The 16,274-nt window shown below is 32.0% G+C and overlaps 1 protein-coding gene and 1 long non-coding RNA gene across 6 annotated transcripts in view; both read left to right on the top strand.

Annotated features, from left to right (window-relative positions):
- Positions 1-16,274, top strand: part of LOC105225149 (DNA N6-methyl adenine demethylase) — a 296,191-nt gene that overhangs the window by 174,182 nt on the left and 105,735 nt on the right. The gene's annotated exons all lie outside the window — the stretch shown is intronic.
- Positions 3,773-10,724, top strand: LOC115066077 (uncharacterized). Its single transcript, XR_007423024.1, has 2 exons — positions 3,773-5,768; positions 7,879-10,724. It is a non-coding gene; the product is annotated as an uncharacterized LOC115066077 (long non-coding RNA).

The following is a 16,274-nucleotide window of genomic DNA, read 5'->3' as shown; positions in this document are numbered from 1 at the left end:
AATTTAATTTATTTGTTTTTTTTACTGAATTTGATTATCTTTAATTTTAATTTTTTTTTTCTTAAAATTGTATTTATTATTTTTTTAACAGATTTGCTTAACTTTTGTATTCACATTTTTTCTCTAAATTTATGGATTTGGTCTGAAAATTAATTACAAATATTTTGGCATGTATCAATAGTGCATTGCTTAAGAAAGTCTACAGTAAAATTTGATATCGATATCTCAAATAATTTTTGAGTTACAGCCTTCTAAGGTGTAGTCGCTCAGTGTATTTTATGAATTTTCTTGGTTGGTTTCTCAAAGATCCGTTAACTATCGCATTTTTCTGCATGTTCTAAACAAGAGTCCATATAATGACCTACCAGCTTTTTATCTGGTCGAAAATCGATTTTTTGCGTACCAAAAACGATCAAAATCTTGTGCAAAACTCAGCTTAAAAGCAAAAACCTGCTTTTCGCCAATTTTTGTTTTGGTGCTTTTTCGACTCTGGCTCATTATAAGGACAATATCTTCTAGGAGAGCACTTTTTTTGAGGGTTGTATTCACAGAGAAGGCCGGTAACACTTCAACCATGGAGAACTGCTTTTTAGCTCCGTTGGAGATCGCGTGTAACTCGAAAAATATTTAATTTTTCCTCGAACATTTTGTAATTTATTCCTGAAATATAAATAAATTAACTCTTAATATTTTAAAATAATTGGTACAACACTTTTTTTTGCTTTTAATTTGCAAAAGTCGATTTTTCTAAACTGTCAGACCAAGTGTGGCCCTTATCACCATTTTTGGGGTAAAACATACAATTTTAACTTATTCTTATATTTTTTATTATTATTATTATTTTTATTTTATTATTTTTTGTTTTTCTTTCGAACTCGCACGGTCGTCTCAAAGTGAAAATAAAAAATTATTTATTTATATCCTAATTTTATTGATAGGATTTATTTACTAAATAAAACTGAAAATTTATTTGAATTACTCATTTTTAAAGTGTGCTATTTCTCTGTTCATGACTGTAGATATTATTTTCATTACTATATATTACTATAAAATCTATTCTTTGAAAAAATTTGGAAAGAAATATATATTTTCTATATATTCATAAGCCAACGTATATAAAAAGTTATAAAATTATCCTCAAATTCTTCCAAAAAAATAATTTTTTATCAATTATTTATTAACAATTTTTCTCTGTTTCTATTTTCAGGTAAGTTTCTCACTCAACTCAACTAAAAACCACATACAATCAATGCAAGTAAGTCTAGCATTTAGAAAATAATAACTAAAAATCATCAACATTAAACAAATAAACAACAACAATGCGCGTTTGAAAATAAATATGCAACATGCACGAATTCTTTAAGTTGCCGTGCCGAAATGTGCAACAAAATGCGTTGCAACGGTCAATATTTGTGGCAAGCAAGCCAGCGATGCGTTGTTGCGCTTTAAATGCTCGCCAACGAATTTTCGATTCTCTTTTGTTGCGCTTACTGTTTTTCCAACGATTTTTCCTTTCCACCATCTTCGTCTTGTGCGACTGCTCGCTGCATGCTGCCGACTGCAATGAGCATCCTTAAAATGTTGTCTTGTTGTTGTTGGCTTGGCGCTGCTGCTGCTGGCTGCAAGTAGACGTCTCCACTTTGTGTTCCTCTTATTAGAGTTCGCTGGCTTATTGTTGTCCTCTTATTAATTTTGTTGTCCCTGTTGTTGTTGTACTTGTTGTTGTTGTTAATGAAATACCCTCACGCTGCGAGCGCGCCTTCAACAGCCACCACACACACACAAACAAGCATGTATTTCGGATGCGACTTGCACTCCAAGTCATCCTGTTGTACACAGAATCTTCAACACAACGGCCACCACCAACACTAACACCAACAAAGCGCTGGCCATACACCATACACAATACACTCTCCGCGCACCAACACCAAGACCTCTATGACACCATACAGCCATTTCACCTGATAGTCGAACTGGAGCGTCCAACACTAACGCAAGTGGGGGTCCGCATAAAGTGGTTGTGTTGTTCTTGCTGCGACTCTTGGTCTGCGCACTGCTTTGCTGTGCTGTTGTCTCTCATGCAGTCTTCACACATGCTACGCTCACCGAGCGCTCACATACACTTTGCAGCCCGTCAGCGCCAGCGCCACCTGGTCCGTTGTTTCTTAAATTTTAATGCTCTCAGTAGTAAGTTGACTAGCTGCGCTTGCTGTTTGCTGTCGTTTCTTCGACTTGTGCGAGCTCTCGAGAGCGCTCAGCGAGAATGTCAACAAACCATTCACACACACATACATACACATATACACGCGCACAGTCGACAACAAACAGGTATTTTGTTGATGCATTTATGCCACGCCACACACTCACCACTATTGTCTAGCTGTGTGCGTGCATGTGTGTGTGTATGTGGCGTCGTTGTAGCGGCAGTACAATGTTGTTAGCAACCATTGCCGCGCCGTAGTTGCTGTTTACCAAAATTCACTCACTCACAATGTTCGTCGTACTCACGCACACACCTTCAGGGGAAACAACAATTGTAGTATTTTGTTGCTACGGCAATGTTGTGTGCCGCATACAGTGGTGTGTTTGGCGTTAAAATTGTGGAAAAAAAATGTTTTTCGAATTATTGCAGATTTTGATTAACAAAAATTGGCAAAAAATTAATAACTATTTTTTATGAATGTAAGATAAATTATAAGTTACTTTTTTTTACTCTTTTGTTTTTGGTTACAGTATCCAAAACTCAGCAGGGTATTGGAGAAGTAAAAAAGTAGTTTCTGCATTCTCCGAAGTTAGCCTACAAAATCTAAATGTTTGACTAACTCACTCACTCACTCACATTGAATTGAGCTTGTTGAAAATATCGTTATTTAAATTATTAGATATTACGGTCAAATTTATTTAAAAAAATTAAAGGAGTTGAAGTCATAACTTATTATTACAAATATGCTGCTCCAATTCATTTCAAGAAATTTTAGAGCGGTCAAGGTAAATTACCCTTATCAGCCTAAAACTCTCCAAGCCCCTAGGTATTGAATATGCTGACTACAACACCTATATTTGAGTTTTTTCTGAAAATATCAGTCAATATATGAGATATACTACTATAAGAAAAAATAGCAACATTTTTAATTTATTTTTCAAAATCTGTGTCGTCCCCCTCAAAGTAATCCGTCTTGGAACTCTAAACAGTTTCTCTGGAGCGGTTGTTTGAGTTTTCTTAAAAGCCAGAAGTAACACGGAGCTAAACTAGGCAAATACGGGGTTTGAGGCACGATATTGGTTGATAAAATTTGACCAAAAACTCACGATGAATCAATGCAGCATTCGACGATACATTACCGTGGTACAAAAAAGAGTTCTCGATCCACAATTCCGTCCGTCTTTTACAAATAGCTGCGCGCAAATAATGCATAACAGTATTTTTTTGTTTATAATTGGAACGGTCGGAACGAATTCGGACTTCATCACACCTCGCTAAGTAGAAAAATGTCAACATAACTTCGATTTTTGATCGGCTATGACGTAGTTTTTCTGCTTCACCTCACTTTTACGACGGTACTCAATCGATTGGTCGTCTGTTTCCAGGTCGTGGGCATAGATCCAAGACTCATCGCCACTAATACATGGTGGAATGCATACATGGACATGCTTTTAGTCAGGTCTCACAGACGTCTATGTTTGAGACTAATTTGCTTTTACTTTCTACCAAGTTTATTTTTTTATAGTTGATAGAAACTAGGTATAATAAACGATAGCAAAAGAAAGCTATTGCTTAAAATTTCTTAGTATTTTATTCAAACAAAAAATATTTTCTTCGATTTTTTTAAGGAAAGTTTAATAATTATAATCGCAAAAAATCCTTCATCCATGCCTTTACGAATTCTATCTCACAGACCTGTGTAAAATTTCATGAAGGTCGATTGAGTAATTCTCTAGATATCTTTCCAACCGATTTCATAAACACAGTTTCGAGAAAAACGCGTTTAAAGACAGCATCCTGAAGAAATGCGAAAGTGACTGCCCAGGGAAGAGTTTTCAGTGACCCGTAACTGGCAAATACCATTGCTGTAAGGCAAATATAAGAATAAAAATATACGCTGAAACAGAAATACATTTTTTAATAATAATTTTTATTAATTTACAAACTAAAATAACTAATTTCTCTCACCAAATACTCTAACACCACATCCCACAAAAAGTGTACCACTGTACGTTGATTACTATGCTGAGGAAGCGAGCGCAATTTTCGCGTCTCTTTGCCACCACACAATCGCCGCCACACTCACGGCCAACGCCACTATCATTGCCTCTATCGCTGCTGCCACGCCGTACTCACACTCTCCGACGAGCGCAGCCATGAACAAGCGCCGCAACAACAAGCCAGAGCCAACTAACTGCACATACACACACGCAGCATAATGGAATGGGTGGAGGGGCAGACTGGCTGATAACTATATGTATATGTATTCGTATATATATATATATATATATGTGTGTATATGTGTGCATAGCGAACGCAGCGCAGCGCGGCACCACATAGCAAACGCCAAGATACAATACAGACACGTCGACTACAAACAAACTTATAAATTGTACATGTGCTTATGTATGTTTGAGTGTATGTATGTATGTATGAGTGAACGTAGGTATATGTATGTATGCATGTATATATGGCTGTGCATACGTTGAACAGCATACAACTTTAGCGTTCGTTCGTGTACACTTGGCTTCGCTTGGCGCTGACACAGCGGTGACGGCACGTTCAGATTCATTCTGCGATTCCTCGAGGACGTAACGAAAAACGTCGGTGTGCGCGTCATACTATACCGCCGAACAGAACAGACAAGGCATAACAGACAACTAATAACTAACCAAGTGTAGAACCAAAAAAAAAAAGTCAGCAAGTAAGCATTGATTGCAAGCAACAAATCAAGCTCGACGCAGCACGACCTTTTAAATAATAGCGCAAACAATAACAACAACTAACAGACAGTGATTTACTTTGCATTTCGGGCAGATTAAGAATACGAGGTAACAGCAGCAGAAGTAGAAGCAGTGTAATTGGATTAAAAATATAAGCAAAAAATCAGTTTTGAAGTAGCCAAAAAGCTACAAAGTGAAGTTGAAAAGTAATCAAAAAAATTAAAAAAAAAAATTAAAATTAAAAAAAGTTAAATACAAAATAAATTTTCGAAATTAAGCATTTCTAAAAACTAGAAAGATTTTGAAAAAATTTAAATTTCGAAAAATTCAGAAATTCAAAAAATTGAAAAATAATAATAATACTTGCAAGCGCCTAGTCTTCAGCATTTACTGTTTGCCGGCTTCCAGACAATAACAGAATAACACAAGTAACGTACAAGCAAGCGCCTGGCGTAGCTGCAACAACAAATCAAATAAATTGTGTGTGTGCGAGCGATTTTTGAGTGATTTCACGGCAAAACTGCTTATTAGCAACAAAATATCAAATCTGCTTTCTAATATAGCTTACGAGCGGAAGTCGTACTCACGTGTGCCAGCAAGCTTAGGCAGCCTATATGTGTGTGCATGTGCGTGTGCATTTGCCAGTGTATATATTTAGGCGAATTCGCGTGCTAATGCAGTGAAACCGAGAGCAAAAACAAAAAAAGCATACTAGAAATAAACACGAAAAAAATGCAAAAACTGTGAAATACGAAAGAAGCACGATTTCCGCTTAACAACCGAGAGTTATGCCACACGCAACGGCATAAACAAATGCTGCAAAGGAATAAGAGCAAAAAAAGGTAAGCAAAATTGTGAATAAACAAACTCCCACGAAGCTGAAAAAATAATACAAAAATAGCAAAAGCAAAAAACAAAATTAAGAAATAATAATAAAAGAAAAATATTTAAAAAAATATATAAAAAAAATAAAAATATTAAAAAAAAAATATTTAAAAAATATATGTATATGAAAAAATTTATAAAAAATGTATGTAAACAAATTATAAAAAATATAAAATATTTTCTATTTTGTGCCGCTTATCAATCACAAGCGCCTAAACTAACAGCACGACATAAATGCAGCATAACGCTGGCATAGCAAATCATACAATCTAGTGTTGTTATCAATCGCTGCTAAACTAGCAAACTGGAAAAAAATTAAAAAAAAAAATTATTTAAAAAAAACGTGTTATAAAGTTTTATGAGCATTAAATTGATTTGAGTTAATCGCTATCACGCATAAACAAGCTGTTTTTATACTGCAACAACAAAAACATAAACAAAAAAGTCGCAATAATTAAAATTGTGGAGCTAGCTGTGCAAAAAAATTGCAAAAACAAAAAGATTTTTATAAAAAATTAGGACAAAAGCAAACTAAAAAACAATAGAAAATATAAAAATTAAATAAAAATTCCAAATTTAATTAAAAATTAAAAAAAATTAATAATAATTATAATAAAATAATTAATAATAATCAAAAAGTAAACAAAAAAAATTGAAAAAAAAATATTAAAAATTTTAATTAAAAAAAAAAATAATTGCCACAACAACATCATACTTTCATAAATCAAGCTCCAGCAACTGTAATGATGACTTTCGCAACGAAAAACGCGCAAAAATTCACGCTTATCAACACAACGCATAGCGCCAGCAAAATGGCAAACGTGAGAAGTGCAAAGAAATGAAATATTAAACAAAGCGCTGAAGTGAATATTATAAAACAACAAAAAATATTAATAAAAAAATAGTTATAGATTAAACTACAAATATACAGCAATTTAATTGCTTAAAAGTGTTGTGAGTAAATTATATATAGAAATAAATGCAAATAAAATAATTTAAAAAATAATAATTTTAAAAGAAAAAAGTTAAAAGTTTAGAAAGAAATTCATGCCAGAAGCAGAAAACAATAAAGAAATTAAATAAAATATAAGAAAAGCAAATTAATTAAAATAAATTCAAGCTAAAGGCACACAATTTATACTGAACTTTTGAAGGGGAAGCATAATAAATAAATTAAAATAATTAAATTAATTAAAAAAAATCATTAATTAATTTTAATTAGTTAAAAAAATAATTAAACAACTTAAATAATTAAAAAAATTAATTACAAAATTAATTAATTAACAAAATTAACTACAAAACAAACTTAATTTTGATAAATTATTGCAAAAAGTATTAACCGAAAAAACCTAAAAATTAACTAAAAATAATTAATTAAAATATTGAATTAATTTAAAAAATTAATTTAAATAAAATAAACAGGAGCGCAAAAAAATAAAAATAAAAATTAATTACAAAGCAAAATTAATTAAAAAAATTTATTACAAAACAACATTAACAGAAAACGCTAAAAAATTAATTAAAAAATAATTAATTAAAAAAAATAATTAATTATTTTTTTTAAAAATTGACTAAAGACAATAAACAATATTAAAAAAAAAAAAAATTAATTACAAAAAAATTATTTCAAAAAATTGCTACAAAATATAATTAACTGAAAAAATTAACACAAAAATTAATTTAAAGTATTACTACAACCAATAATTAACTGAAAACACTAAGCAATTTTTTTAAAAACATTATTTTCAAATATAATTCTTTAAAAGCCACAAAAACAAAAAATAATTTAAAAAAATAGAACAATAAACACTAACAGGAATACAAAAAATTCCGCTAAAAATATGAGCAACTAAGCGCCTAAGCTATATTATATTATTTATATACATATAACAGTTAACAAACAATTTTGTGGCAAGCCTAGCATAATAACTGAGTTCAATAACATTGAAAATAAAAAAATTTATTGTGCAATCTATTTTAAAAATAATTACAAATAATAAGAAAAAATATTTGAAAATTTAATTACCGAACCAAAAAAAAATTAAAATAAAAAAATTTAATTTTTAGCAGCAGAAAGCTACAAACAACTTTTCCAACAAAAAAACGAAAATGTATAATACATTGTAAAATAATTTACAAAAAACAGTGGTCAAATAAAACAAAATTTGTATAAACAAACATTTAAAAAAAAGTTATACACAATTAACAACAACAAAAATAGTCAAGCGGCGCACGTGGAACTAAAAATTTCAAATTTCATTGACGAAATGCGTTAAATACAAAAACAAATAAAACTTAATTTTTAACAAAACACGCAAACAGCACAGCGCTACTAAGCGCAATTGAAGGAAATAAATAAATTCGCTGATTGCGCACGAAATTAACTAGAAATCACGTGTGTGAGATTAAATTCTTTGCGGCAAAAATAAATACGAAAAAAAGCAAGCCAACAAAAAAATAATTTAAGTCATAAAACCATACCTAAATCTAGTAATTGTGCTAAAACTATAAATAGCTTGAATTTAGCTGACTAACTGCGGCCTAAAGTTGGTCAAGGATATCGCCATAGCGCAGCGCAAGCGTGCACAAGAGCGGCAATAAAAGGCAGCGATTTCAGTTTTTACTGCTAATAAAAAAAGTAAGTCTGCTTTTCGCGCAAATTCAGTAGCAAATTCGTAATTTTTTCAGTGGAAAATATTTATGTTAAAAAAGCCCATTACATGTGGGTTGAACACGTTTTTTAATTGCAGTTTTTGTAATATTTAATAATAGTTTAGTAAAATTTATGGTTGCGAATGAAATTTTGTGAGCCGTATGAGGGCCAAAATTTGTAATTAATATAAACAATTTTGGTTATTTGACAAATATATATGATAATTTCACTAAAAACCTATTTTCAATAATATATTTGGAGAAAAACAGTCGTATAATTATGTTCAGGTATCTCGATTACCATATGAAAAAAATTTAAGCGTAGGCCCAAAACTTCCTATTGAAGAACACTGCTTTAGTTACCACACTGAACTTTTAAACTGCATTCTTGAATATCTCATAAAATCGCACTTAACTCTTTCGACTTCTATATCGTTCCCCCCAAAGGTAATACTTGGATTCTTGCTCCAATAAACTTGTGCCCAACGTTTTTTCCAATCCTCGAAACAGTTGTTAAAATTACTTTCCGGAATAGATTTCAATGGGCGTAGCGATACACCTTTAATGACTTCAAATGACCCAAAACAGTTTCCGGGACGGTCGTTTAAGTTTGCTGAACTTCTGGGGCTAGTCACACGAAACTAAATCAGGCGAATAGGGCGGTTGCAGCACGATAGTGGCTGAAAAGCTCACGAAGAATCAATGCAGTATGCGACGCTGCATTATTGTGGTGCAAAAACCACTGGGTTTCGGCTCAAAACTGCGGCCTCTTTTTACGAATAGCTTCGCGTCAGCGACGCATAAAACTCAAATAGTATTCCTTGTTGATAGTTTGGCCGGTCGGAAGGAATGCGGACCGCGCTACACCTCGACAATCGAAGAAAACTGTCAACATAACATTGGTTTTTGACATGATATTACATGGCTTCTTGGCTGCGGCTCAGCTTTGCCACGATATTCGGCTGATTGATCGTCTGTAACGGTTGCAAGCATAGAAGCAAGACTCAGCGATCGTAGTAACACGTTTCATAATATACTGATAGTCGCTAAGCATTGTTTCGCGGACGTTAACGCGACAGTGTTTTTCGAAAAAAATTTGTAATTTTAGAACAAATCACATTTTTCAAGCCCAAATGATTTTTCAAAATGGTTTTCACTGATCCTTTCGCTACTTTAACGATGCCACTAAGACCTCTGATCGTCGATTTTCGATCATCGTAAAAATCGACGAATACGTTTTATGAACTTCAGAAAGTCAAGCGGATACTAAACACTGTGACTTTTGGCACAGATGTCACTGATAGTCATACCAACATAGAAAAAAATATCTCAACGAATGCGTTTTTGCGCGAAATTTAAATGTAAAAGTCTTACTATTTTTTGCCCACAGTATAGTATCTATCTAAATTGACAAAATTTTTTTCTAAAATCCATTTACCAAGATTTTTAGCCTCCCACACGTAAATTAAATATGCAAATTCTGACACTTTATGGCTAAACTCTATAAACGCACCCAGCATCATAAAAAATATTGCGCAATAAAAACATAAAAATGCAATAAAAATTAAAAAAAAAATAAACAAAATTAACAAAATAATAAAATGTTAAAATTTTAAGCACAAAATATTCAAATAAACTTCTAAAGGTACATCAATAAAAATAAAAATAAAAATAAAAATACTTTTATGATACATATAAAATGCAGCAGCGCCTTATTTTTTTATAACTGTGTATAGAAGTTGAAGTAGCCTTACGGTTAATTAAATATTTTGATGGAAATTTGTTTGCTATGTAATTATTTTATTAGCATTTTATAATTACAAATAAAAACGGGAAAATTTCAGTAAATCCAAGCTGGAATAATTTGAATGTATTACTTATGAATCTACTCAGCCACAATAATTAAAAAATTAGCATTTTCCTTTAAGTGTAACGTATGTATATATCCTAGACTTATATATTCGAAATTGAAGTTGAGTTAGTCGAATCAAATATAATTTTTAATTTGAATTTCATATCATTTTCACTGAAAATTATATTCATTCTGTAATTATGCCATTTATACAACATCAAAACAACTTAATTAGCTGAGCCAATTAACTTACAAATTGAGTCATTAAGTGCGGTGTTCCCAAACAAACAATTAAGCTATTACATACACTAGACGATTAGGAAAAATATACAAAATTTTAATTACTAATTGTCAATTAGTTAATTGCGATAGTTTTTGTTGCAATTAAGGCTTGGAATATTCAAATTAATTGATTGGCCAAATCAGGGACACAATTGTTAAAAAAAAGCTTCTCTATACATTTAGAAAGGCATATTTATGTTATTAATATTCAATTATATATCTAAAATCTCATTTTAGTTCAATTTCGAAACTATAATTTTTCAAAATTTCAAATTCGAAATTATAATTTTTTCAATAATGTTGCTGCAATATCATTCTATGGCGTATACAGTGATTATGCTGCTGAGAAATTATGGAGAAACAAGCAATGAGCTAGGGGCTAATCAAAATTTTGATGTTTGACAAATTAGCGGCTTTCCAAAACACCTTCATTTTTTGTGAGTTAAATTTACACTTCTGTGTGGCTTAAAAATTAAAATTATTACCAAAAATCTTATTCCTTCGATCATTATCTAAGAAATATGTATATCTGAAAAGGTCGTGATCGATCGGTTCAGCCGGAGAAACTTACCTCGCCGACTCTGAATACAGCCTTTCACGAAAGACAATTATATAAGCTTAAAAAAATATTTCAACTATGCTAATATCTCCGGACTTATTTATGAGTTATGTCAGTTCATGATTTGTCGTTGAATTTGACTCCGAAATAAATGTTAGCAAAAAAATATACATTCTGGTGTAGTTTTAGCGAAGACACCCACCATTCTGACCACATTTTTATTTACTAGAATATAAATACTTATATTCAAAGCATTTATCTACTTATACAATTTTTTGAACAACTCTTACCAATATTTGGTATAAATAATATTCCAGAAATCTATAAAACTACTCATTTTATTGTGAATATTATTCTTCTTCTGTTAAAAAATTGTTGAGAAAATTTTGAGAAACAACTTTAGAGTTTTGAGAGATATGTTAGCTCATGATTTGTGCTATAACTTGACTCTGGAATAAATATTAGTTAGAAATATCTATACTGGTGTGATTTTAGCGAAGACACCCACCATTCCGACCTCATTTTTGTTAATATACAATATAAATACTACTAACGTTAAGACTTACTATATTCAAAGCCTTTATTTACTGACAAAAAATTTTACAAATTTGTATTAATAATTTCTTCCTCAACAATATTTGGTTTGGAACTGTGATAAAAAAGAATAGCAAAATTATTGTTGTTTTGGATTTCATAATATACACCATATGATCAAATTTGAATCGGACTGGTATAATTTTGTTTCAAAACTCAAAAAAAATCCCTAAGATATGCAAAATTACGCCAATTTCAAATATTAAATTTATGTAAGCTTAGCTTTTCATTAACAGCAAATCAAAACCTTCACACTGCTCGCCCACCATATGTCTGTAATTGAATATGTCTGCCTATAACATTTCGCCAGATAAGCAATCTTTTCATTTACTTTATGATATCTCTTCCGCAACTTGTACGTGTGAATATTAAAATTAACTCAAACCTTGCTAATTTACTGCGCAGAAGTTCACAGAAAATTGCTTTAATTTATGGCAAATGAATTGCGAATACAATCGTTCTGACAAGCGTCTAATTTCCAATGCTCATCAAATTACATCAAGACACACATACAGACATACTCAGTGCGGACGCAGCGCTAATGATATTTCCGCATTTCCCGTTTCTTGGCGCGGAACTCACTTCATGCAAGCGCTAATTGCGAAATTTTGACAGCAAATATTTTGAAAAATTCTGCATTCACTGGTGAGATTGCGAGCACAGCTAATTAAATGTAATTATTTTAATATGCATGAGTGGACTTGATTAGTAGTTCTCATACGTAGCGCTTGAAGATAGGGTTCTTAAGAAAAATATGAAAAAACAGGTTTATAATCAAGCTCAAAAGCATACAGAGACATATTTCAATACAATTAAAATATTATCAGTGTAACATAGTTGCGATCCTTTTTCCTTTCTTGTCTGCAACGTGCCGCCATATGTTATAATTTATTGCGCTTTATAACAAAATGCCACGCCTATTAAACGTCAAGTCATATTTCGGCAAAAAAAATGTATTTGTTATGAAACCTGATTTTCTGAGTCGCCTTTGCCCATTTTTATTATATTATTTTTTTTTTATTTTTATTTATTTTTTTTTTTTTTTTAATTTTGGGATGTTTTTATATATATATTTTTTTTCTTTACTTTGAATTTTTCATTTTTTTTTGCTTTTTTTTCTATTTGTTCACATGTTGTTTTTGTTTTTGTGCATGACACCGCTATTATTTCCAAGCGGCGCAGGCAGGTATCTCGCACGAAACATCCTTAAAATGTCGGTTTATATACCCGCTCCGCCATGCAACGTGCCGCAATCAAAGAATGTCGTAGGGATAACTTGAATTTATCTCAAGAATTCGAATCAAATACATTTAAATGCCAACACACACACATATATGTGTATAGTTTTGTATGTCGTGGCGAAGAAAGAGCATGGCAGAGCAAAAGAAGACAATTAATTCCATCTTATTGTATTCGTATTTGCTTGTTTCCGTCTTCCTTTGCTTTAATGCCTCTACACTTTTGGCTCACATTGTTGTAGCGCTTCGATCTGTTGTGTGTTCGCCTTTGTGCGTTGTTGTTGTTATCTGTTCGTCGTTTTCACTTTATGACATTCAGGCTCTTAATTGTATGTATGTATTTAAATATATATGTACATATCGGCTTGCTCGCATGATATTTCTTCCTGCGACTTATTTAATCTTTGCCTTTTTGCCTCATTCTCTTGCATTATGGCATTTGCCTTTTGTCATCAATTTGCAGCACACTCATATCTGATCTCTGATTCACCTAAATATAATTAAAATATATACTAAACATATATATACATATGTATTAAGTGTATTTGCTGACTAATTTTTGCCGTTTCTTTCGTTTTTTCCGTTGCATGCTGAATAAATTTCATTTATATATATTTTTTGGTTCGTTTTCATAATCTTTTATACAAGTATTACATAATAATCGAATTATTCAGATATTATAGCTAACTTTTCCATTAACTTTAGCAATTTTATGAAACTGCAATGAGATAATTAAAAGAATATGCCTAAAAGCAGATTTAAGAGTTATGTTAGTTCTTGATTTCTGCTTTAACTTGACGCTGGAGTATATATCAGTTAAGAAATATCTATGCTGGTGTGGTTTTAGCGAAGACACCTACCATTTCGACAACATTTTTGTAACCTACAAGTCTTTGAGTAGCAAAGTGTACAAGACTCACTTTCTTAAATAAAAATTATTCGGAAATCTATAAACACTATTTATGCTCTTGACATTTCCTGTAGTCCTCTCGATTTGTCAACTCTATCATGCGGGCGTGTGTCGCTACCAGACACTGACCAGTTAGTATAGGTTAGGTCGTAGCAACGATCATTACGCCTAAGGTAGCGCCGAATTTCACATAGACAGCTGGTACTCTAAAGTAGTTTTCTGTGTCTGCGCTACAGAAATAGATGTAGCAGAGTTTATAGAGTTATGCAAGGCCAACGTTGATATCTTGCAGGAAATATTAATCAGTAAAACTAGTAGTAATCAAACCACGGGCATCATATATTTTGTAACAGGCACCTAACCTTTAATGCTGCTATCCGGTCAAGATCTAAGAAGCTTTCACCGTTCTACCCCCCTCTCTTTCTCTGCATATTATTAATAATTCTATTAAGAACATTAATAACTAATGAAAGCATGACACTTTCTCTACCGTTGTCCCTCTTCTTCGGAATTGGCAAATACACTTTATAAAATAGAAAAAAAAATTAATTGTTAGCCATGACCGATTTGAAAGCTGAAAAGAGCACATTATAATTAAAAAGTCAGCATTATACCACATACAAATACAAATCAGCAAAGTGTCAACACTTTACTTGCGTTCCGCCTGTTAGTCTGCATGAGATTCATTCAAAGAAAAAGTCGCTTCTACTAAAGTCAATAAACATTTTCCTCTTATTGATAAATAAACACAGCTCCAAGCCAAGGGATTTCTTCTGCGATAGGCACTTAAATACTTAAAGTTGTATTATATGTATATAAATATGTATGTAAATATGTATATATATCTCTATATATGTATAAATATAAATCTACATAAGTATGTCAATAAATTTTGTATGTAATCTTGAGTGTGCGCGCAAGAATTTCCATTTTCCACTTACCTTTTTCGTAGATAAGTAAATGTATCGGTGTGCGTGCGTGTACATAAATTTATCTTTGCAATTAAATTTGTTTACTTTCTCGTGGTTTACTCACCTCACCTTGGCCAGGCGCATCCTGCGACTTTAATGCTGCTCCTTCATGGCTTGGCAGGGGTTATTTATGTTACGTATGTACACGGTCTACAAATTCATATTTATCAATGTTTGCACGCGGTTAAATGTATGTATGTATGTGTACATATTTATTTATGCAAGAGTACATATTTATTTAGATATACTTGTATGCCATATACAACAGTTTTTATTTAGCATACTCAGAACAGGGTTTGTTTGACACGAAGTTTGTAACACACCAGGAAACCTCGGAGATCGTGTATCGCGAATTAAGGTCCTCAGTTTTTAAATTACCGATTTGAACTTTTGCCCACGTCTTTTTCTTTTCGTGAAGCTGATTATTTGTAGGAATCGCTGATATCGGTCAATTATAGCATATAGCTGTCATACAAACTGAGCGTTCAATATCAAGTCCTTGTATGGAAAACTTTTTATTTGACGAGATATCTTCACGAAATTTGGCATGCGATATTTTCTAAAGCAAATATATAATCTCCGAAGAAATGGTTCAGATCGGACCACTATAGCATATAGCTGCCATACAAACTGAATCAACAAAATAAAGTCCATATATGGAAAACTTTTTTATTTGACGAGATATCTTCACGAAATTTAGCATGGAGTATAGTCCAAGACAACGCTTCAATATTTGAAAAAATTATTCAGATCGAATCACTATAGCGTATAGCTGCCATACAAACCATCCGTTAAAAGTCTAGTTAAAAACCTTTTTCTCCACTTTTATGCTATAAAAAATACACCTGTGCAGGGTATTATAGCTTCGGTGCAGCTGAAATTAATTTTTTTTTATTTTAATATAATTTTTGTATTCCGCCATCCCTGCATCGCTTCATTTACCTGTAACGCCTGTCGAATGCCGCACATCCATTTCTCAACTTTATCTGCATCCTTACATAAAAATAAAAATAAATTAATAAAAAAGAAATATTTAAAGAATACAGAGTTGAAAAGCAAGTGCAAAACACGAAGTAGTTGAAGAAGCGAAGTAAAAGCTGTAGAAGAATTAATTCTTCAGCGAAAGAAGGCAATGAGGGCATGCCAAAAGCTGCAAACTATACAAAGATATACATATGTATGCATATGTATGTATGTATGTGTGTATATCTATAGCAGCACGAAAAGGTGTTAGTAAGAATGCAGGATAATGGTGGCACTTACAAATATGTACGAGTGTGTGTGTACTCGCTTGCCACCACAGACTCAAGCCGACTATTTTCATAGAACAACGCATAGTTTTTCGAAGCTGCTCCTTTATTTCCAACTTCGTCGGTATGTAAACGCCTTATATACATATCTACAT

The sequence above is a fragment of the Bactrocera dorsalis genome, chromosome 5, assembly GCF_023373825.1.
Source record: "Bactrocera dorsalis isolate Fly_Bdor chromosome 5, ASM2337382v1, whole genome shotgun sequence".
In the NCBI taxonomy this organism is placed as follows: domain Eukaryota; kingdom Metazoa; phylum Arthropoda; class Insecta; order Diptera; family Tephritidae; genus Bactrocera; species Bactrocera dorsalis.
Note: the sequence above shows the minus strand (reverse complement) of the source record. Positions and strands in the feature narration are given on the sequence as shown.